The sequence below is a fragment of the Thamnophis elegans genome, chromosome 13 (genome assembly GCF_009769535.1).
Source record: "Thamnophis elegans isolate rThaEle1 chromosome 13, rThaEle1.pri, whole genome shotgun sequence".
NCBI classification, from domain to species: domain Eukaryota; kingdom Metazoa; phylum Chordata; class Lepidosauria; order Squamata; family Colubridae; genus Thamnophis; species Thamnophis elegans.
In genome coordinates this window covers 31,541,085-31,565,735 of record NC_045553.1, presented here as the reverse complement: position 1 = coordinate 31,565,735, position 24,651 = coordinate 31,541,085, and positions in this window count along the sequence as shown.

Genomic DNA, 24,651 nt, shown 5'->3' with positions numbered 1-24,651 from the left:
GGGTTAACATTATATTAATTTTTGTTAGGTCCAAAGTCTGCAGTTCTCACAATGTAATGAAACAGAGGTAATTAGTTTATCCATATGCAAAATTGGCTCTGTTTAAAACTAAATCTAATCATGTTACATATAGTTTGCTAGGTCAAATTGACCAGTTTTGGAGTTTCTATTACACACAAAATTCCCTTCCTACAATCCAATTAAACATGGGGCATGAAGAGGATTTTTGAGTCCTCTAGCAAGATCTACATATTTATTATTAAATTAGTATGTCTCTAAGCCAAAACAACAGCTCTATCTTAAATTAGGAAAGGACAAGGGCATACAACAGAGGAAATGATGTGTTAGTCTAGACAGTGACCTTTGATCTGAGAACAATAATGTCACCAATATTCCAAAGGTGCTTTTTCAAGAAGCAACTGGACTTTCTTTTTTTCCCCTTGAAGACATTTTGCTTCTCATCCAAGAAAGTTCATCAGAATTTCTTCAAGGGGAAATAATACAAGTCCATTTGCTGCTTGAAAAAGCATCTTTAGGACAATTATGACCTGGTTGACTGAGAATCTCCATAGACAATGTCACTAATATGATCTATTTTCCCATTTGTAAAATTACAGAGAATATACTAATATCTACCTTAAAATGTTCTATTTGCATAGGCAATGGTTGCTTGGAGTTGATTTCTGCAGATTTCTTGAGACATTAACCCTCATCTCATGAATCTAGATGAAGATGAAAATGTAGGTGCAATTTCCTACTTCTTCAACAATGAAGCATAACTTCATGAGGCCATGGTCAAGTTTAAAATCCCCCTAAAGCGAGCTGTTAGCTGAACCAGAGCTTTTCTCCAACTCATTAATGTTTCTAACCCATTACATTTTAACAAGGCTAATTATCTAATCAATCCAATTATCTAAGCAGAAGCACCACATATATTTAGAAGTCAAGAAAACCAACACTTCTGAAGTCAATGACTTTCTCTTCTTATGTCAATTTAATATTCTGATTTTCTGTCTGAGACCCATGTAACCATATGTCCATAGTATCAGCTTGATAAATGAAAATTTTAGTTCTTGAGCAAACTCCTATTAGGAAGATGAGGGTTGAGTTTTTTACCCTTATTACTTACGTAAATGGTTAATAAAAAGACAGCAGTTAGTGTGTTTCTTTAATGAGAAGCAATGGTTCATTAGTTTAAATTGCAGTCAGTTGCCAATAAATTAGCCCAAGATGGAAGAATAATGAATGTTATTTCCAGAGAACAATAGAAAGCAAGTGCTTGTGAATGTAGCATTTTTCGTATATTTACAGTATGTGCATTATAGATATGTTCAGCATATGGGATCAAAATTGTCACCCAGTTTAACTCTAATGAAATCACAACTGCCCAAATATGATTTACCAGTATCTATAATAAGTTCTGGAAGAACTCTCACTATTAGTACAAAAAAAAAATCAAAGGGTGATGATAAAGGAAAAGAAACTGTAAATTAAAGATTAAATATTATTGTGTTCTTAATATAATATGTCTTATTAAAAAATGACAAAGGAATTCCTTTCCTGTGTTTCTCATAGCAGTAATGATGAAGCCAAGGAACTGAAAATAATCTGTTGAATTTCTAGAAATTGCTTGAAAAAAATGGGGCCAAACACAACTCTTTCTACTGCATTTCTTATTATTTGTTCTTAATGAACTGATATATAAATTACAGGAAGTTTTTTATCAGCTCATTCCTTATTAATTCCATATTTTCTGCAACAGGTGGTTAAATCAAAGAAATAAAAAGTCTGTTAATTTAATTACATGATTACTGTTGTGCCAACATTTGTTTTAGTAACCTATAATAATCATAACAGTTGCTTTATTCTGCATTTTTTATGTAAATGACTTTATAGTAAGTATTGACATAATAGTTTTATTGCAGGTTTCCTTTTTGGCATGTTTAGTGTTTGGTTTCTAATTTTATTCAGAATATTATTGATGGAAATGGAGAAAATATTGTTATAATTAATTATTCCTGCTTGTAATCATTCATAAAGCAAAACAAACTGCTATATAAATATCTTCATGGAACCATATTCCATCTCGAATCAAATAAATCTTTATATGTTGAAGAATGAAGAAATGAAGGCATCTTGAGTGTCAAAAGAAATAATAGTCATGACATACAGTCAAATTTCTAGAATTAAAATACGGAATGGACTGTTTCCATACTCCACGAACAAAAGTCCCAAACAAATATGCATAAGAATGGATACAATGGCACTATTTGAACTGCTACAGCAATTTTCTAAGCTCAGAGTTACCTATGACTTTTAAATGGCTTGGCAAGGAATGAAGGATAGAATAAAAAGTGCTAGGAAAAATATGGTTGGTCCCCATGGATTTAGTGTTGGTGTGATCTTCATATAGCCACTCAGAGTTGCCTTGAACTCTGACTATCTTCCAAGGCTGACATCAGTTTTTTTTTCAAATCTGGAAGGACATTTCTCCCTCACCATCTTTACAGAATTTACAGGGGGTGGGGGAGCCCTTCTGAGATGCGGTTCTATTTTCCTACCTTATATGACAGATTAACTCATCTGGCTTTGCCTTTTATGCACCTTGAGTTCATGTATAGCGAGTCTCGGGGGGCTGCCTTTTTCTGCTTTCGGTAAAGGGAAAAATGCTAGTGAGCCCTGCTATTTTTATAGGACACAAAAAGAGGCTTATCTGGAATGTAGGAAATGAAGAGGCTATTTCTCATTTTTGGGTGTTGCTAATGACTGACTGCCCTTCTCTTTGTTATTTTCTCAAGCAGCCATTAACCTTGCTTCACTCACCATGGCACTTTTTCATCTTCCTTTGTTTTGCTTTCTCTGTTCAATACCTTGGTTTAAGAATCTCCAGGGGCAGCTGATTAATGAACCTTCAATGTTCCATCTTAAGCCCAGAAATGGAACAGAAACCTCCGTTTTATTTGATCTGCTGTAATTTACAGCTATTGTCTCCCTATTCCAAGGTGTGTATGTGTGGCTCGCTCGGTGTGTGTTCCTGAATAATAATAATCACAGATACACATACTCTGTGAGGCTAAAGAGAAAGTGTTAACACCATTATAGAGATACTATTTGGCATTCAGAAGTCACAGTTTCAGCTTTATTTTTGAGATGAATAGCAACAGAAGTAGCACTTAGACCAGAGGTGGGTTGCTGCTGACATTACGGCCGGTTCAATCCTCGCGCGTGCACATTTGAACGTAAATAGGTCTGCACCTGCGCAAAACATTAAAAAATGAAAAATAAATAAATTTCTGCTATGAAAATTGTTCTGTGCATGCGCTGAACCAAAAATCAAGATGGTGCTGCCGTCGGAGAACCGGTTCAGGGGTGTGGCAGGCCTGAGTCGCTGCCAGTTCCAGTGATCCAGGCTGCCAAACTACTACCAGTTTGGCCGAACTGGTCCGAACCTGTCCAAACTGGTAGGAACCCACCACTGACTTAGACTTAAATACTGCTACATCGTGCTTTACAGCCAGCAGCCAGCAGCCAGCAGCCAGCAGCCAGCAGCCAGCAGCCAGCAGCCAGCAGCCAGCAGAATTAGCCTGCAGTACTGCATTCTAACCACTGCACTACCATGGCTCTTAAAAATATTGAAAAATGACTCTTAGTAATCTACATTCTATATAGATACATCTAGGAAGACATTGCCTGGATCTTATGACATGGAGTTTAATGGCATGCAATGCTCTAATCACCATCAGATATTTTGCTAAAATCTTTTGGATCCTTTTCAAAACCGAGTTCAGAGTCTGGTGACCGAACAGAGCACAACTTGTGCTTCTTACTTATAGAATTTGGTTTGCAGCAATTTATTTCTTTAGACACCTATTTGCTCTTTGAAGAGCAAAAACCTCTTTGCTCATGCATCAGTACACCCCACCTTACTTTCAGTAAATATACAAAGGACACTGATAATATTATACAACATTTTGAAATGAACTCAAACAGTTCCCATTTTCAAGGCTCCTATGCTAAGTAGAAAATATTTGCCTTTGGATTTTTCTTAGCTGAGAAACTGAGTTTGCACGTATTGTAGAAGATACGTTTTAAAAATCCCAAAGTTTTAAAGTATTAAAAATATCAGTGATCAGACTTATCAGTATCTGTGAAAGTGAAAGAGATTGTTTCTATCTACAGGTAGTCCCAATTTATGACCATTTGCTTAATGACAGATTGACTTACTATGGGACTGAGAAAAATGATTTATTATGACCAGTTCTCATACTTATGACAATCACACTGTTCCTGAAGTTACTTGGGTGCCTGGCAATTGGTGATGAGTGCACTGTCCTGGATTTAGGTAATCACAAATTGGAAGGCTTCTGACAAGCAAAGTCAATGGGGGAAGATGGCTTAATAACCACAGTTTGATATGGAGATTATCAGTCATCCAGGTCATGGTTGTCCCAAAAGTGCTTTTTCAAAAGGCAATTGGACTTTGTTTTTCCATGAAGATGTTTCAGTTCTTATCCAAGACGCTTCTTCAATTTTGACTGAATGATGGAAGATGGAAGGATTATATTTATATCTGGTCATTAGTCAGTGGTGGGTTTCAAAAATTTTAGAACCTCTTCTGTAGGTGTGGCCTGCTTTCCAGGTCCACTGGTGGAATCTCTTCTAACCTGTTCAGTAGATTTGATGAACCGGTTCTACCGAATAGGTGCGAACTGGTAGGAACCCACCTCTGTCGTTAGTACTCTTTCTGCGAATTGTTGAGGCCACTTTGAGGTTTATCTGTGCACTCAGAGTCACCTGACAGTGCAAATGTATGCGGAACCTTTTGGGTACTGTTGAAAGGACTGTATTGTGGTGTCATATCTCTCCCCCTCTATGTAGAGAGGGCTGTTCAAGTTTAGAATCAGAGAGAGGGGGGAGGGAGGGAGAGAGACAGGGGGGGGAGAGAGCGCTAACCACCAGGTGACTGGAAGGAATATAAATCCTTTCCATTCTCCACCATTCTGTCAGAACTTAAGAAGCTTCCTGGATGAGAAGTGAAATGTCTTCAAGGAAATAGAACAAGAAAATCCATAGTTGTCTCTTGAAAAACACACTTTTGGGACAATCACAAATAGATGAATTGATTCATCACATTTTTGTACTGCCTGTTTCACATGAATGACTCTGGACAGCGTGCTTAATGACCCAACAAAAATGGTCAAAAATTTGGGTGTGACTCATTTAACAACCCCATTGCTTAGTAGTTGAAGTTCTTGTTACATTTCTGGCCATAAGTCAAAGACCACCTGTAGTGAGAATGTTAGAAGTTTTGTAGGAGTCGGTTGAAATAATTGGTGTCAGTGCCCACCAGGATGGTATCAATCAAATCTGTTATTTCTTCTTAAGAATGATCCAAACATCTTTCTGTTAATAAGAATGACATCTGCCTTGATCCAAAAAAGTGACAAGAACTTCTGCTTTTAAATTAATAAACACTGCATTATATGAGTAACTGAAAGCTTCATAAAATATGGATTTAGGATGTTGCTGATAAATGATTAATGTAGAGGGCTATCCCAAGTTTTACTCCTGTTACTGGAATATAGTTTTTAAATAAAAAATGTCATATAATCCTACTGAATCATTAAGATTAGTAGAATGATGCAATTTTCTAAACAGCCATGTCAGTATTTCAAAGTTATTTAAAAATGGATTAGAAAAGCGGCCCATCAGAAATGGGATATGCAAGTTGTTTTTGATACAGTTTTCTTTTGTTGTCATTGGAGGTCTAAAGATCTCATTCTAGAAGATGAAGTCTTATGTGTTTGATACATCACACTGTTGATTCTAGAGAAAAAAAAGCTTTTGTATGTGTGTATGTATTTATACTGTGTGTATGTGTGTGTCTCTCTGTGTGTGTATGTAAAGGATTTTTTTTAAAGATTTTTTTCAAATTGTAAAAAGTGGCCAACCACTTCTTTCAGTTTCCAGATGCTGCTCCATGACTCGTGTTTGAAGTGTTTTATTTTGATTGGCAATATGACAATATGATGTACAGAAGAGTAGTCAATCAATTTATAATTATATATTCCCTGCAGGTACCCCACACACTGTAGCAGATATTTTCTGTGGATATCTTAGATTTCCATCACAGCTTTACAACGTTGCTTCTTAGCTTTCTTCTGCTTGCATTTAAACTAAGCATTTAGGAATGCATTAAACTATTCAGGAGACCTATGTTGCTATGATCTTGTCTTTCAAGTGCAAATATATTTAGCAGCCTTGCCAACACTAAGGCAGCCTGCTGTGCTGGGATTAACAGGGTTTAAAAAGGCAATGCAATTAAGATAGAAGGCTTCTGCTACCCTTAAACCACTAATTCAAACTCTGGACAAGTTTTTTTTCCTCCTGTCAACCTGATCAGAGGGTTATGCTGCAGAATGGGCTGGTTTTGCATTATGGGGGGCAAGGATAATGCAAACGCAATGGCATTGTTTCTGCCTCCTTTGGCTAATACGTTTACTTCAGAAGAAATGGCCCTTTGCTAATTGGTAGTGAAAGTTAATCTAGTTCAATTTGGGATTTAGAGTAAAAATATTATTATTATTTTAAAGAAAACTTTTGACAGGTTAACTTTTAATGCCTTTCCATTATAAGTCCCTCCACCAAAGTAATTCACTTTCTGTTGCATTATTTACAAGTCAGTTTCATAAGGGAAAGCTTCAAAACCCCTTCAGGCAATAATAATATGTTCCTCACTGCTATCGACACAATTTGTTCTGGTTAATTGCTTGTCTATTCCCATCGGGTAAAAGCATCACTTAAATGCAGGGTAAGTACCTACTGATACATTTCAAGGATTGTAGCAAAAAAGGAAGACAATGTGTAGGTGTTGTTAGGGGCCTCCTTCCAACAGCTGTCACCTGCATGGAGCCAAAGTTGGAAGAAGTGTAGGAAGTTAAAACCCATCCCTCTCCCAGAAAAATGAAATATCAACCAATCAGAATACGTTTCTTACACAGGAACAGGAAACAGAGGTGGGGCTGAACAGGTTATAGAAAGCCTAGCAAGTCCCTCCCTCGACCCTTCTCTTCTTTTTCACCCAACATCTGGAAGCACCTTTTCTGTTGAGGAGCTCAAGCCATGTGGTCCTCTCCACCATTAAACCATCTTTCCAAGCAACCTCCATGTCTCCAGTGTCTTTTCCCCCACTTGGAGCCAAACCCAGAAGGACATTTCTTTCAACAGAAGAAAGAATAGTGAGAAAGCAGATGCAAGGGATATACAAATTAGTGTCTATCTAATCCATTTGTTTTGTACATTGTTAGCACCTCCGTATCATCAAATTTCTTCATTATTGCGAGATTTTAAAAAAAAGAGAAAAGAGAAATATGTGTGTGTGTCTGTGTGTCTGTGTCTGCATATACACTTATTTCCCTAATATAAATCTAGCCTGTATCAATGTATAATAAAGCAGGCTCTGGGATAGAATTCAAAAATACTATAAGTTTATTTCATGCTACCTATACATAAGAATCTGATCTACTGATGATCAAGGCAAATTGATGCTAAAATAAGAGTCAATGGAATTAGTGAGCTGGGCTGGATTTAGGTCTCTCGTAGGAATATAGTGACTCTAAACTGATAACACATTTGACCCTCAGTCTCAATTAGTCATCACCTCCATGTACACCAGAGGTGGGTTCCTACCAATTCGCACCTATTCAGTAGAACCAGTTTGTCACGTCTACCGAACCAGTTAGAAGAGGTTCCACCAGTGGACCCGTAAAGCAGGCCACACCTACAGAAGAGGTTCCAAAAAATTTTTGAAACCCACCACTGGTCCTTGGATATGATTATTCTATACTATCATGCTCATATTTATAAAACTCAGTGCCTCTGTGAAATGTAAGGATGACTATTGCGTTTGTGGTGCAATCAGAACATTGCGTGTGTTGAAGTTGTTTTAACGCAAACCAAAGGTGCCTTTTAAAAAAGAAGTTTACACCATATTCTTATGCATGCCAGTGCTGTGTGTGAGGTAATTTAAGGTGGTTCTGACAAGTGTCGTCGGCATCTTCATATCCGGTCACATGGGCGGCAAGCCACTCCCATCCGGTCACATGGGCGGCAAGCCACTCCCACAAAGGAGGCCACACTCATAGAGTAGGTTCGAACAATTTTTGAAACCCACCACTGATGTACACGTATTATTCCACTGTGTCAATATTCTGGGAAATATACTATCATTTACATATTTCTTCTCTGTAACAAGTACATGCACAGAGTTTTCATCTATATATATTACAAATTGAAAATAACAGTGCAGGTAATCCTTGATTTATGACCAGTCACTTAGTGACCAAAGTTACAGTAGAGTCTCCAAATAGCTCCTTATAACTGATATCCACCCCTCCTGGCAATCACATAACTGAACCAGACCACCTGTATGGCCATTTGCAGTACTCCATAGTCACCTACTGCAATTTATGATGTTTCTGCTGAAAAAAGGGCATTTATTTCCAATTTCTAGCATCAAACACCTGCAAAAGGGAACAGTTGCTTTTGGTAAAACAAAAGCATGGTGTCCTTCCTGGATAACTCCATCAGCAGAGGAAACAATGGCAAATTAGAAATGCAAATCTATTGAGAAACAATCCATACTAAGTGCTCCATTACCAAAGTAACAATGCAAACTCCCACAAGAGGAGTTGTGTAAGAACATTATTCAGATAAGAACAAATGTACTGTAGCAATCTAAAACTGATCCAATGAAGAGGATATCTCGCAACTTACCAAAAATGCCAGACACTAAACCCACTCTAAGCACAACAAACACAAACTATTAAAAGTACCATAAATCAAAAACATCTCAGAAACAACCAACAAACTGTTATAACTACCTACCATCACTATAGCACACAAACCAATTAAAGCTTTCCAAAATATTCTAAGTAAACCAAGAGGAAAAATAAGCCATCTATATTTAGGTACAAAGATCTGAAGAACATCCTTTAGCCCACCTCTCCTCCTCCTTAAGTATTCCGGAAATAGAATCCGCTAGCACTAGGATTAGTGGTGGGATTCAAATAATTTAACAACTAGTTCTCTGCCCTAATAACCAGCTGGGTAGGCGTGGCTTTGTGGTCCTGTAATTGTGTGGGCATGGCCAACTCAATGTCATTCATGTGGATGGGTGCTTCACCTTAGCTGTTACAATGTAATAAGGGTTAATGGGAGAGGCAGTTTCTGTAAGCAGGGCAATAAAAGGTAGGCTAGAAACAACACCAGAATGTTTCCTTCCTGCCTTCCTTACAGGATTAGCCCCGTAAAGTGGGGAAAAAATGTGAGATTTCTTCCAGCAACTGGTTCTCCCAACTGCTTAGAAAGTTAACAACCCGTTCTCCCGAATAGGTGCGAATCCTACCACTGACTAGCATATAGTACTAAGATATTCATTAATCCTTTCTGTATGCCTAAAATAAACATGAACTAGCTTGAGTATGATCCAATCAATCAATATTTTCATGAAATAATATTCCTCTTCAACTCAAGTTCCCAATGAAGGAACTAACAGTTGCTGGAACTGAGTATGTCTAGTCTGATGAAAAGAGGAGACATAATAGGGGTGTTCTAATATCTCAGGGGCTGCCACCAAGAAGAGAGAGTAAAACTATTCTTCAAAGCACCTGAAGGTAGAACAAGAAGCAATGGATGGAAACTAATCAAGGAGAGAAGCAACTTAGAACTAAGGAGAAATTCCATGACAATTAAAACAATTAATCAGTGGAAAAATTTGCTTCCAGAGGTTTTAAATGCTCCAACACTGGAAGTTTTAAAGAAGAGATTGGATAACTATTTGCCTGAAGTGGTGTAGGGTTTCCTGACTAAGCAGGGGGTTGGATTAGAAGACCTCCAAGGTTCCTTCCAACTTTGTTATTCTATTCTATTCTTCCTTCCCAATTATGTTTAGCTCCATATCATTATCTCCATGTTTATGTACGTACACAGTTGCCACTCAACACAACAGATGACAAGATGCAATATGAATATGTACAGAAGAATTAATACTATTATTTTAAAATGGAGCATTTTTCACTTCCCCATTTTTGTCTCAAAGGTCAAAATGTATGCAGAGAGGAAGTGAAAAATAAAGAATTTGCATTAAATATCAATATTCAAACTCCACTGGGAGAAATAGGACCATTCTTTCCTTTATGCATAATTATTTTTGAGATATGTACAGACATTTCTCAAAAGATAGAGAAGAAAGAATGGTCATAGGCTTCTGTGATTATATCAGAAAAAGACCAGATGACATGTTCTCATATTCACTCAAAATGTCTTCTCCAGATCTCCATCTTTCACATCTTTGTTATCAGCCATGTGTCAACCCTCGGCCACTCTATGGATCAGAACTCTCCATGTCCCTCTGTTTCCCATCCCCTCCTTAAGATCGGCCATACTCATCCTGGTGTCATCCTTTATAGTGTTCATCTAAGACAATGTTTCTCAACCTTGATGACTTTAAGTCCTGTGGATTTCAACTTCCAGAATTCCCCAGCCAACATTCATGGAGTTGAAGTCCACAGGACTTAAAGTCAACAAGGTTGAGAAACACTGATCTAAGGGATACTAGGGTGGCCCCTCTCAGCATGATTGACTTTTTGAGTGAATCAGCTTCCATGATGTGACCTCTGTTTGGCAATCTTGGCTTCAAGTGATCTTTTTAGTGAAGTTTGTCTAGGACATTATTTTTGCAGTCCAGCACATGCATAGTCATATTCAGCACCACAGTTCAAAGGCCTCCACCCATCTCTTATCTGCTGTTTTCATAGTCCAAGTTTTGCAACCACAAATAGCAATTGGAAAAAATACTGCAGTAATATATTTGCATTTGATTGGGAGGCTGAGGTTTTTACTCTTTCAGATATTATTCATGTTGGATATTGCAATTCTTCCAAGGGCTACATATGCTTTCTGATCTCAGGGCTGCAATTAGTCCTGAGAACATTAGTCAATTTTAGAAGCCAGGAAGATGAAATCCTTAACTATTTCTATGGTCTCATTGATTATCTCTTTGACAATTTGCACTTTGACCTGTGTGTTCTCTGCAGCTGTCATCTTTGTTTTCTTGATGAAGTATGTTTTTCACTTTCATCTTTAACTCTCAGGATTGGCCCCTCGAGATCCTCTTTGCTTTCCACAAGCAATGATGGTCTCATCTGCATATCAGAGGTTGTTGATATTCCTACCACTGATTTTAATCGCAGTGGTAGATTCTTTCAAATGTGCACTTCTGAAAACCATTTCTGTGTACGTGGTGAATAGTATAGTGCAACCTTGCCAAGTGCCTTTTCCAATTCTGCACCATTTTGTATCTCCACATTTTATTTTTACAGTGGTTGCCTGATCAGAGTACAATAATTGAAAGAGTGGGATGTGGTGTGGTGATATTCCCAGTTCCAGAATCTGTCATGGTCAACTCAGTCAAAGGCTTTGTAAAACCAATGAAGCACATATGGAGGTCTTTTAAGTATTGTTCACTTTTCCATCATCCAATGTAGATTGGCAATATGACCATCTTGCACATTGTTTTCCATTCATGATAGTTCTGACATTTTGTCTCCAAAATTGCAAAACGTTTCATACCAGAGCAGAAAAGGGGCAGTAGCAGAAGGAACTAAAAGGTCAATGCTAATATTCATCCCTCTAAATCAGAGCTAGTTTCAAGGCAGATATATAATCAGGAGGGTACTCTTATATAAGATGTGCAAGAATGGAATGGCATTCAAAGACAATTGTGTCTTGATTATTATTGTTACAAGTGGATGTATATGCTTGGCATTATGCTCCTGTTACAGTGGTTATTTTGAAATCCTTAATTATCCCTTGAAAGGAGCTGCTGAATGAGGAACGTAATCCTTATTTGTTTCCAAAGCATTCTTCTTTTCTAACTGAACTGTTTATTTTATTTCATTTTTCAGTCAAGCCTCAAGAAGAATGGAGCCTTTCTGAGCAAATCCTACTTTAAGTTTATTGGACTTAGCAAAGGCATGTAGGATAGAAAGTGCAAGGGACAAAATCATCCTCTTTTCAAGGCCTTTTTTGTAATTGATGAAGTAAAACTTGAGATGATTTGTTAATGTTGAACCCATCTGCTTTTCAGTTTGGTAGGATAACTCCAGTGTAATCCTGGAGGGTAGGAAAAAAAGGACTTAATTCAGCATACAAACAAACAAACAAAACCACTCTGTGTTCCTTTCTTTTTATTTTTCAAGGGTTGTCTAGAGTGTACACATAAAGAATGATTTTGTATTACTATCTATAGTGGTTGAGAAGAACCAGAGAAGGAAAACTCAGCTTCACTGAAGAGATTCTCACTTTGGAACTTCCTTAAGAATAAGAAAAAAGATGTCGAGACTCTAGAAAGAGTGAAGCGAAGAGCAACAAGATGATTAGGGAACTGGATAAAACATGTGAAGAACAGTTGCAAGAATTGGGTATGCCTAACTTAATGAAAAGAAGGACTGGGGTGACATGATCACAGGTGATGCCATAAAGAAGAGGTAGGTCAACCTATTCTCCAAAGCACCTGAAGGCAAGAAGCAAACAAGAAGCAATGAATGGAAACTAATCAGGGAGAAAAGCAACATAGAACTAAGGAGAAATTTCCCGACAGAGCAATTAATCAGTGGAAGGATTTGCTTCTAGAAATGGTGTGTACTCCAAAACTGGAGATTTCAAAGAAGAGATTTGGATTTTGGATTTGGATTTTATTGGTCTTGTATGCCGCCCACTCCCGAAGGACTCCAGGCAGCTTACAATAAAAGAGGGAAGGGGGATAAATAAGACAATACAAAATATAAAACACCACAACATTCACAGTTAAAGTGGGGCTGGATACTTCAACAGCTCCAGGCCTGCTGGAACAGCCAGGACTTAATAGCATTACGGAAGGCCGGGAGGGTAGTAAGGGTTTGGATCTCAGTGGGGAGATCGTTCCAGAGGGCCGGAGCTGCAACAGAGAAGGCTCTCCCCAGGGGGGTCGCCAGCTGGCATGGCTGGCAGATGGAATCTGGAGAAGGTCTAGTCTGTGCGATCGAATTGGTCTTTGGGAGGTAATTGGCAGGAGGCGGTCTCTCAGGTAACCAGGTCCGATGCCATGCAGGGCTTTAAAAGTAATGACTAGCACCTTGAAGCGTGTCCAGAGACCAATGGGCAGCTAGTGCAGCTCGCGGAGGATAGGTGTAACGTGGGTGTACCTAGGTGCACCCACAATCGCTCGCACGGCTGCGTTCTGGACTAACTGAAGTCTTCGAACGCTCTTCAAGGGCAGCCCCATGTAGAGCGGGTTACAGTAATCCAGTCTTGAGGTGACGAGGGCGTGAGTGACTATCCGATTGGACAACCATTTGTTTGAAATGTTACAGGGTTTCCTGATTGAGTTGGGGGTTGGAGTAGAAGATCTCCAAGGTCTCTTTCAACTCTGTTATCCTGTTAAAAGTTACATTTCATTACAGAGCTTGGAAGTATGGTATGTCACAGCTCCCTTGCCACTAAAATTCTTATTTAGGAGTAGGTTTACTCATGAAATATAGTACAATTAGATTAGGAACTTTATAATAATAAAGAATCAACCCATGTACACAGAGAAAGGTTGCCTCCTGCTATGCAAGTAAGTCTTTGTCTTTATAGGCTTATCCCTATAGTTTAAATCGTATGGTATTTTTCTTCTTACCATTTTTCTAAGCTATCTGTTCTAAGAACAGATACTTTGCTTAATTATTCTGATATACCTGATCTTTATGGTTTTGATGCACCTAATCTTAATAATCTTGATACACCTGACCTTGTTGCACTGATTTTAGTGATCTTGATGCACCTGACTTTAAGAGTCTTGATATACCTGACCTTTGTTAGCTTTGTAGATTTGTTCTAGCTTTGATACTATAGGTTCCTGCCTCACCAGCTTGATTCCTTCTACATTTGTTACACACTGGTAATTTGCATGCAAATTGCAAAGCCTTAGCACAGCCAGGAAGGAAAGAATAAATATTTTGCAAGAGACTTGGAGAATATGGAATTAATTCAGTGCCAAACGGCTGCTGCAGAATAGAATTTGGTAGAAGAGCAGATCTTTCCCTCAGTTGTCCCTATTCTCTTCTGAATGTATTCTGCTGGATTACGATATCCCATGGAGTGAATCAGAGATACAGGGAATAAGTAGAAGCCTGCTTACATTATCTTTTAAGCAGCTTTATACATTTTTTTTTAAAAAACTTGTTTTGCCATATGTGGATGCTTTATCAGAAATTTGCTGGTAATAAAGAACACTACAGGAATAGCAAAAAATGGAGTAATTTTATTAGTTATATTCATAGTTATGTTTTGAACAGAAGATTAGTAACTCTCTGTGTTGCTTTTATACAAGCCTTTCAAAATATTTTTTCCTGGATTTAAAACAAAAATCCTTGAAGAGTATAATTTATGCTAGGCCTCTGGCATAGGAAAATTCTCTTTGTTTCCCCCTCAAAGTAGCAATAGCAGTTAGAGTTATATACTGCTTCATAGGGCTTTCAGCCCTCTCTAAGCGGTTTACAGAGTCAGCATATCGCCCCCAACAACAATCCGGGTCCTCATTTTACCCACCTCAGAAGGATGGAAGGCTGAGTCAACCTTGAGCCGGTGAGATTTGAACAGCCGAACTGCAGAACTGCAGTCAGCTGAAGTAGCCTGCAGTGCTGCATTTAACCAATGCGCCACCTTGGCTCTATGTACAATAATTAAGATATAAAATATTTGTATTGTTATAGCAATGTTCTACCTTGTATCCATGAACTGAAAGTATACCCAGCACTCTTTGGTTCCTTTTTGCATTTTTAGCAGAATATACTACTATGGAATAGGTGGGTCGAAGTAATTAAAACCGTTCAATCAGTTTCAAGATGGATTTTAATTTTCTTTTCGTAAGGTAGGGAAAGAAAAAAAAATTGTGGGAAAGGAGGATAGGAGCTGGAATTTGTAAAAAAGACTAAAAAAAAGAAAAGAAATGGCAGATGTGGGTTTTGTATCTACTTCTAAAGGCTTACTCTAGCAAAACTGATCTAACATATGATCTGATCTGATCTGATGCAGGAAACTTCCTGTATCAGTCACTATAATGAGAATGGAAAGCTGCCTCATATTATGAGCTGTAGAAGGGATCATGCCAATAAATTTCATCTCAGGCCAGAAGGACACAGAAAAGCTATTGAGGCTCCTGCCCAAAATCAGGAAACGCAAATACTGACAAATCACTATTGTCTAGAAACGTTGATGACAACCACTAATTCCTAGGATAAACTTATACAATATTTGGCAGTTGGCATGAATGTAATTGCCTTCAATATACTTAGAGGATGTTGTTATATAGTCTGAGTCTCATCTCTTTCTTGAACAAATTATTTATAAATATGCTACATAAAATTTTGTTGCTTTTATGCTTTCAGTAACAGAGGAGTATCAAGATTTCAGTTATTTGAGATATTAGATCAAATGATATAAAATGTTCATGTTGGTGGACTTCAGCTTATGTTGTGGGACTAGCCCTTAAAGCTTGTCTCACATTTAAATCATTTCTTAGACTTCCAAAGTAGAAGAGAATTCCACAAGCAGATGGGAACCAATGAGAAGAATGCACAGTGGATTAATTTCACTCATGACTGCCATTCTAGCTGCAGACTGATTCAGATTGTGTGTGTTGTATAAAGTCAGATTAAATAACCTCCTACACACATACTCACTTTCAAATGTTATGACAGCACAAACAATCATTTAAAGTAGGTGTGTCCAATCTTGGCAACTTCAACTCCCAGAATTCAAGGCTGGCTATGGAATTCTGGGAGTTGAAGTCCACAGGTCTTAAAGTTGCCAAGGTTGGTTATCCCGATTTTAAAAGATGATGAGATTCTTATAGCACAGGATGCCATTTGTCAAGGTTAGTTTAATTCCTATGCCGAATAAGGAGTTAGAACGGGGCAAAATCCATTCTATGAGACTAGTCATACATATAGAGAGACAATTATAATTAGGATGTATTTAAAGTGTACTGTTACCATTAATACATGAAGTGGGATGGTAACGTCTCCATATAAAAGGAAATGGAAAAGGAGAAAGCAGAGTTGCTACATTAACCTATAAATATTTCATATTAGGAAATCAGCTTCAAATGCTTGAATTGTAGTGTTGTTTACAAAGATTATCCTTGTTACAATGAAAGGGAAAAAAAAGACCTGAAGGTTGCTCCCCCCCCCCAAATATTAGCTGGCATCACTGAATCTGGAAAGTGAGTTAAATCTGTAATATATATTCACAGATAATATCCAATTGAAAACTCATGTTCCTGTATTCTTTATTACCAGTCAAGATCCTCTTGTCTTTCACTCCCATTGGAATAAAAACTAGCAGGTGAAAAATAGTAAATGGTTGGTCATTGAAGGTTAAATCCTTTGCATATTAGAAAACATGCTGATGTCTCATTAGAGAGTCATCTTCTACAGGCAAAAATGTAAATCAACATTATTATTATTATTTAAAAAAAAATTACTCTGACCTTTAGGAGAGTGAGTGAAAGGGGAAAAAAACGAGGGCATGTTTGACTGCGGATTTTAACATCTGTTCAGGCAAGTTTAGCAATTCCTGGCTGACATTTTGTTACTTTTGAATTCTTCAGGTGCAAAAGGCCATATCGGAATGCAAATACTATAAAAAATATAGCGAAACAGATTGTCAGCATGAGTCTGAAAGGCCAAAGCAAAAGTGATCCATTATTAAATTAGGCTAATAACTAAGCAATTAGATACTTTTGTTGGAACAATTTCCAGGTGCCACGTTGCAATATATAAAAGTATTCTTACCATGTTTCAAGATGAAACAGCCTTACAATACTAAGAAACAGATGTAAGGTTGAGGAATTGGTTTCTAAGCCAACATTCTTCTTCTATCAAGAGCATAGATGGCACGGATACCTAGAAATAAACAAACATTACAACCCTTCATGTGAATGTATGCATCTAGGCCAAAAGACAATTATTATAACATCTGCATATCTTTAGAGGGAACATTTTGGTCACATGGCAGTGGTATCTTATAATAGTCTGCTTTTAAAGATTCTGTAAAAACTGAAAAGATGCAGCTGCTTTCATTTTGCTCCATTAGACAATATGTCATCATTTGAGGGGCATCAGTCGAAAGACCTTTTGAAATCACCATACTATACTACATTGGACGGTAGATGGAACTACAAGCAAAGACTTGTCAAATAAGATCAATATATGATTCTAGGCCAAATCTGGTCTAGATCAGCCTAGTTGGTTTGCAAAGGACAGTCAACACATCAGAATCTAGTAGGACTAGGAAAGAATTAATCCCGTCTAAACCTATGGATGTTCATTATGGATCCTTGGTCTTCTATGTTATAAAGTTGCTCCTGCCTCTGATGGCATGATATTTCAAGGACTTCTTAAAGTATTTGATTTCAACTAAGTATCAACTTAGTATGCTCTGAAGTTAAATATTGGAGCACAAATTTTAAATATTGATGGTAATCAGGTCCTTTTTATGCCTTGATGTTGCTCCTAGAATCCCCAACTCTAGTTTTGCTTTCAAAATCCAGTTGTGTTACATTCTAATGAAGTTTTGCAAGTCAATTGCTTGGAAATAGTTCTACTTATCTGAAATTTCTAAGCCAACATTCTTCTTCTATCAAGAGCAGATGGCATGGATACCTAGAAATAAGCAAACTGTCTCTGGGTGTATATGCATAGTGTGGATAAGATTAAACTGTAGAATTTTCTTTTTGCCTCGCTTGAAGACAAAATTTAGAAACATATTTTATCTTCAGTTTAAAGTACCCTGTCAAGCATGAAGGATCAGGACCATACCTTAAATTGCAGCACAGACGATTAATTCAAGTCATTATGCAAGAATTTAATCAACTGAAGTTCACTGCTAAATTGGTGCCAGATAAGGTTCAATGGAATTTAAGAGGGGTTGAGCTTGGCTCACTTGTGGCAATGTAAGGATTCTAGGCTTATGACTTATTTAACTCTGGCCCCAGTTCTCCCTGCTCTTCTCCTACCCATTTTCTCTCTTTGTTCCATTTGCTTCTTTGGGCCATTTACTTTTATGACCCCACTCATGCTTGAGTGAAGACATTTTTCCAAAAAATCTTCAGTCACCAAGTTTAAATGCACATGCATTTACCATATATACCTAATATATGCACATGCAGATAACACATGAGGCTGAAATGCAGCTATCAATGCAACTTAGGTCAGTAATATTTTTTATGCAGTTCTAAGCATGCCTACTTTGAAAGAAGCCCTATTAAAAATACCAACACTTTTTGAGGCTGGTCTCCCAATCTGTAATTGAAGGAAAATACTCTTGAGAAATATTTTAAGATGGAAAAAGATTCTCTGATGTTTGGAACATCAGAAATGTATAATTCCACATAAAGGACTACTTAAAGAGCTGTACAAAGCACTGCTCTGTTTCATTTTGCAGAGGCAGCCTGTGTCTGATCCCTGGCATGAAGGGGCAGCGTGACACCAAAAAATGGAAATATTCTATATTCATATCTTGAATCAAAGAATTCAGATGTAACATTTTGCCTGGCTCTTTTCTTTGACACTTGTATCTTCTCCAAATGATACAAAGACTATCAAAGGCCTGAGAAATGCCTATTCCATTTCAAAGTAATGGTTCTTCTATGATATAAAGAAGACTCAATCCCCAGTCTTTCAAACCTTCATGCAAGGTTAATCATTTAGTTATCAGTTACATGATGGGAAGGACAAACAAGAAGAGCCCCATTTGGGAGTGACAAATGGGAAGAACCAAGATCCATTCTTCCGCTTTCATTTCTTTGCATTGAAAATTTAAAGAGAGTAATCAATCTATGTTCCCTTCATGGATCATTGCCTTGTTGTGGTTGAAGCAGCTTGCACAGCTCAAAGAAGTGTGAGCTAAACCACACAAAGCCACCAAATGGACCAGTCATAGTGGAGAGTTCTGACAAAACATGGTTCACTGGAGAAGGAAACAACAATCTAGTCCTGTATCCTTACCAAGAATACACCATTAATAAGTACCGAAAGGGCAGAGGACAAGGGAGCATGTGTCCTGTGATGCATGAGGTTGAAAAGAATTGGGTGCAACTTAGCAATTGAACAACATACTGTAAATCTGTATGGTCAGCTGATTTCCATAGCACAGATTCTTTGTACTCTTATAGAAAAATATGAATTTATAGACAATTCAAGTCAAATCAAGAATGGTATGGTATGGTACATAGAGCACAATAAGAAACAGAACTCATGGTTTACTATGGGACTCATTTCCAAGTACAATGTATGTCTACAATTAATGATGTGGTTTAGACCTTATAGATGCTCAATCCAACAATCCTTCCTGTCCGCCTCTTATTTCATGACAACATTGGAAGAACATTTAATGATTTATGCAAATTAAGTGTAGAAAAGGTTTTCCCTATCTAAGCCAAAATGTTCATCATTAATTCCCTTCAGAACATTAAAGGAAACATTTTTTGTCCTTCAGAGATGTGTAGTAAGATGCCACTTAATCAAAACCATTATGTTGAGCATTAATTAGAACCACTGATTAATATATTGTCTCATCGGAAACTGCTTTTCCTTTTCATTCACTGCACTTACTTAAATGGGAAATGCAGTGAAATTAATGTAGAAGACCTTTCAGGTCATCTTTCTCTATGCTTCTGCCAGTAAAGATTAGATGCCTGTCTTTCATTTTTGAATGCTTCCTTTGATTGGCACAATGCACCTAAAATGTCTCTGTCAATAGGTCGACAGAGATTCTCAGTCATCCAGGTCATGTTGGTTCCAAAGGTGCTTTTCTCAAGAGGCAACTGGACTTTCTGGTTTTTCTTTGAAGATGTTTCACTTCTAATCCAAGAAACTTCTTGAGATCTGACTGGACAGTGGGGAATGGAAGGATTTATATTCTTTGCAGACAGCTGGTCATTTGCATCCCTTTAGAGAGTCATTAAGGCCACTTGGAGGTTTGCCTGTGTGTTCAGAGACACCTGAGTAGTGCAAATGGGTGTGAAGCCTTTTTGGAACTGTTGAAAGGACTGTGTTGTGGAGCTGTGCTTTCTGCAGGATGTTTTCTGCCCTGTGCCCTGTTGAACACAGGTGCAGGCTGTTGGGAATGAATCTGTGTTGTTTGCATCTCAAACTGAAGTGCAAATATCTGTCAATATTATGAATTTTTGAAAGGGCCTAAACTAAAATATGTATCCTGGATTCTGAAATATTTGTTTTCCCCTAGAACTGACCATAGTTACTGCAACAATGAGATGGGTGGTATATAAATTTAATATACAAATAAATAAAATACCATAAATGTATTGGGGTAGTGTATGTGCAGATCCAAGCAATGTGACCTTTTGTCATTGACAAATAGAAATTTTGTCAGTGTGCAGATTTTTAAAGTGCTGTTCAAGATTCCTCCTCCTCCTCCTCCTCCTCCTCCTCCTCCTCCTCCTCCTCCTCCTCCTCCTCCTCCTTCTTCTGTGTTTAGATCAAATTTTACAGTGCCAGAATGAAGCCACCTTCTTGGGTTTGCCATTTGCCAAAAATCAGTACATGTTTCTGTTAGTAGCCAACATACCAGCAGATGAGAAGAGTTCTGTTCCTCTTCACATTCACATAGAGTGTTTTTATCCACTAAGAGTCTCCACTTACAATAGCAGAGTTGGAGGGGACCTTGGAGGTCTTCTAGTCCAATCCCCTGCCTAGACAGGAAACCCTGTTTCAGACAAATGGCTATCCAACATCTTCTTAAAGACTTCCAGTGTTGGGGCATTCACAACTTCTGGAGGCAACTTCTGTTCCACTGATTAATTGTTCTAACTATCAGGAAATGTCTCCTCAGTTCTAAATTTCTTCTCTCCTTGATTAGTTTCCACCCATTGCTTCTTGTTCTACACTCGGTTGCCTTGGAGAATAGTTTGACTCCCTCTTCTTCTAATAAATCCTTATTAGAACTACCTTTTTCACCAGCTGTTTTTCATGGGTGTTTGAAAAAGGCTTTCCTTGACCCAGGAAACCCAACCCAACCCAAACAATTTTGAGTTTCCAAATTGTAAGCCACCCGGAGTCATTTGGTTGAGTTGGGTGGCCAGAAAAATTAAATAAATAAAAATCTTTACTATGAAACAAATGGTTTAAATTAGTAGAATGTTATGATGATAACAGCAAGAAAATAACATCCAGTATGAGTTTTTTTCAAAAAATAAATTGTTGAAAACTACATGGTTCATTTTTTGCATATGCAACCTTTTGGATACTCAACACAATATTAAAGACAGATGAGAAATTCATTACATCTGAACTGTGACCCAAATCTGCTATTTTAAGTATTCTAGATGTGAAACAAAATGTAATGTGTTTCAGTTTTATTCATATAATTTTCTCTTAAAATATCATTGAAGATGGTAGTAATGCCTCTTGAATTCTTCTTCTCAGACAATCTAAAAGAAGAAGCAATTAAAAAATAAAACAAAATAAACATTTCAAAAATTGCTACAGAAAATAATTGAAACAGCAATTAAGGAGATTTTGTATGTTCTTTTGGTCCAATATTGAGTTTTAAATTGTTTTTAAATTCATTCCCACTTTCTCTGTATGGTAAGTGGTGAGTTTCAATACTGTGTCACATTTATTTGTGTAGTCTTAAGACAAAGTCAAATTTCATTTCAAGGAAGCCCATTTCATCGGAGTATTCTAAGACGTTATACATTATCTATATGAAATTTAGGACAATCTAAATGATTGAGGAACTTTATTAAAGGCACGTGCATTTAATGGATAAAATTCCAGAATGTAATGGTCAAATACAAACATATTCTCTTATGTTCTGTTCTGCATCAACATAAGATATTAATAAACATTATCTGGATGCTTCCACACTCAAAATTTACTTATTTTTATGTTAATTTAAGCTGTTTGATTGGTTCATTTATTGTATTCCTATACATCTTTGCACATAAAATTGGAAAACATTTGTAAAATCAGAGAGAACTATAAATTCAAGATGAATAAAATGAATTGCATGTATTCTTTCTATAGAAATAAAGAACACATTTTTGAATTCCATCTTTTTTAAATTAAGGAATGGAAATTATGCACCCAACTATAAATATTAAAGCAGAGATTTCATAACTAACTGTCTGAGAGTCTTAACATGGATTACTGATAGAAGAATAATTTATATCAAGAAACCTGTCTTTTATTTCCTGTACAATGGCATAATTAAAATGCATTAATTAAGCTGTGTCTATGCATCTTTCTTTAAAAATAAAAAGCTGCGCTGTTTATTATAATATAAATGTCTGATTTTAATGAGTTTTCATTGATAAAATCATTTTTTGTTTCTCTGCATAGAAGTGCTACCCTGCAGCTATGCTTTTACAATTATTGCTAGAAGACATTTGCAATTAAAATATCACACTTCTATAAATTATGATCTGCATTCTGATATCAAGTGCCCTTCTCCAAGACAATTGAGTTTTTTCAAACCATCTTTTCTTACACTGAAAACGTATTTCCACACGTTGAGAGAATATGGCACACTCCATTTTAAATTTAAATCAAATTAATTTCATTCTTTTCATATATTTTTTAGCATTAACATTCGTTGTAATGGAACATTGCAGTTCAGCAACAGTTATTTGAATGGTATTAAGGATCTCAGAGTGATCTCAGGGTCTCAGTTGTGTACTTTTGAAATAAGCAAATCACTGTTTAAAAAGGTGAGTTTTAGGCAGTAAGGAATCAGAAAGTGATTACGACCCTATTCAAAATGACCACACCTTTGAATCAATTTAGGAAAATAATGATTTATTTTCCTAATCAATGTAGCAAAATCAGTTTGACTCTTCTAAACCAATGAAACTGTTAAAAGACATATTTCAAAAGAGCCAGGTTGGTCTAATGGTTAAGTCATCAGACTAGAAACTAGAAGACGGGTTGCTGTTGTGGGGAAGAAAGGGATATTAGATATGTTTGCCACCTTATTTGTAAAAATCATAAAGTGGGCTACAAACAAATAAATATATAATTTAAATCCCTTTCAATCCAAGTTTTTAAATTGAAGCTTTACAGAATGCTATTGTATAGTATTACATTAAAGAATCATATCACCTCACTTACATTTGGTTGTGGAGAACATTATTTTTAGCTCTGGTTTAACAGCTGGTATCTTCAGACAGATGCTGAGACTCCACTGCTCTGGGTAAGAACACCACTGGAAATATATTTTGAATATGGTAGTCACTGTGATAGTGGACTTGTGTCTTTGATTCAGAATTTTTTTTTAGAAAAACCTGCTTTGTTTTGGTTTGAGTTTCCCTTTAACTACGATCCAGAATGAATTCAATTTCTGCATTCTAAGAACCTGTCCATGGCATGATGTTCATGCTAAAAAGACCTTATTGTTGCTGAAACAAAATATTCTTAGAATATTTGTCACAGCAATGCTAATATTTCTGGTCCTAATGTGATAATGTTGTCACTGTTATTGGCAAAACCGAACTTGTCTTGTTTTCTGTGAAGAACAAAAGTAAAGATCTTGACAGCAATAACAAAAGCTATTGTCTGCTTTGCATTTTAAAGGAGGAGAAAATGTGCTGATCTGTGAATGTTTACTGTGCTGTTCTTGGAACAGATGAAAAAAAGATAGATGATGGTGGAAAAAATGTTTTGCTTATGCATAACTACCCAAAGGAAATTGAATTGCAGTGGCATTTCCTGATATCTTGTTGATGGAAGTAGATCAAACTGAACTAACCTAAGAACAAAGGATTTCAGAAACAAAAGATCAGTGGAAGATGCTCTTTGCCCCTTGGATATATTTGTAATAATTTTCAGATTTCAGACCAGCCCCCTGTCCAGTCAATTCTCAGTTCCTAAACTTAGAATTCTAAGAGCTCTATCACTGGCTGACTTTAATCTGTTCCCCCAACTCTTTTGAAAGTGCCTTGCATAAAAATATTGGTGGTTGTGGGGAATGTCATCTGGATTCCCAGGAGGAAGAGGCTACACCATTGCAGAAGACCAAGAGGCAGAGAAGTTTAGATGGTTTGGTTGGGAGGAAGAGAGTTACGAAGGCTCCTGCCTAACAATTCTTGGGATATATCTTTAATGATACATGTAGCTTGCTTTAATTGGACAAGATGTCTGTCTTTAGATGAGGAACAGTAAAGGAATTGCTTAGAAGAAAATCAACGTGTCTTCCTTGTTTTTTTGGAGCCTGAAAATGCTTGACATATAATACTATGCAGATATGGCCATGAAACTAATTTCTGCTAGGGTTGGAGCCAGCAGAATGCTCCTCTTAGGAAAACCAGGAGTGCTAGTTTCAATAAATGTAATCTCTTCTTGGAGGGTTTAGATTTCTTAGACAGATGTTAAGGTTTATATGCTTTTCCCACTCTATGTTATCATAAAATAATATGATTTATCTCCTATTGTTCTTTTTCCTCTTGTCAAAGGAACCATCAGCACATGGTTGGGAGAAAGAATTTGGTTTGGAGAAAGAGACTCAAGACATCTCCTTATTGATTCTCAGTGTTTATCGTTAAAGATG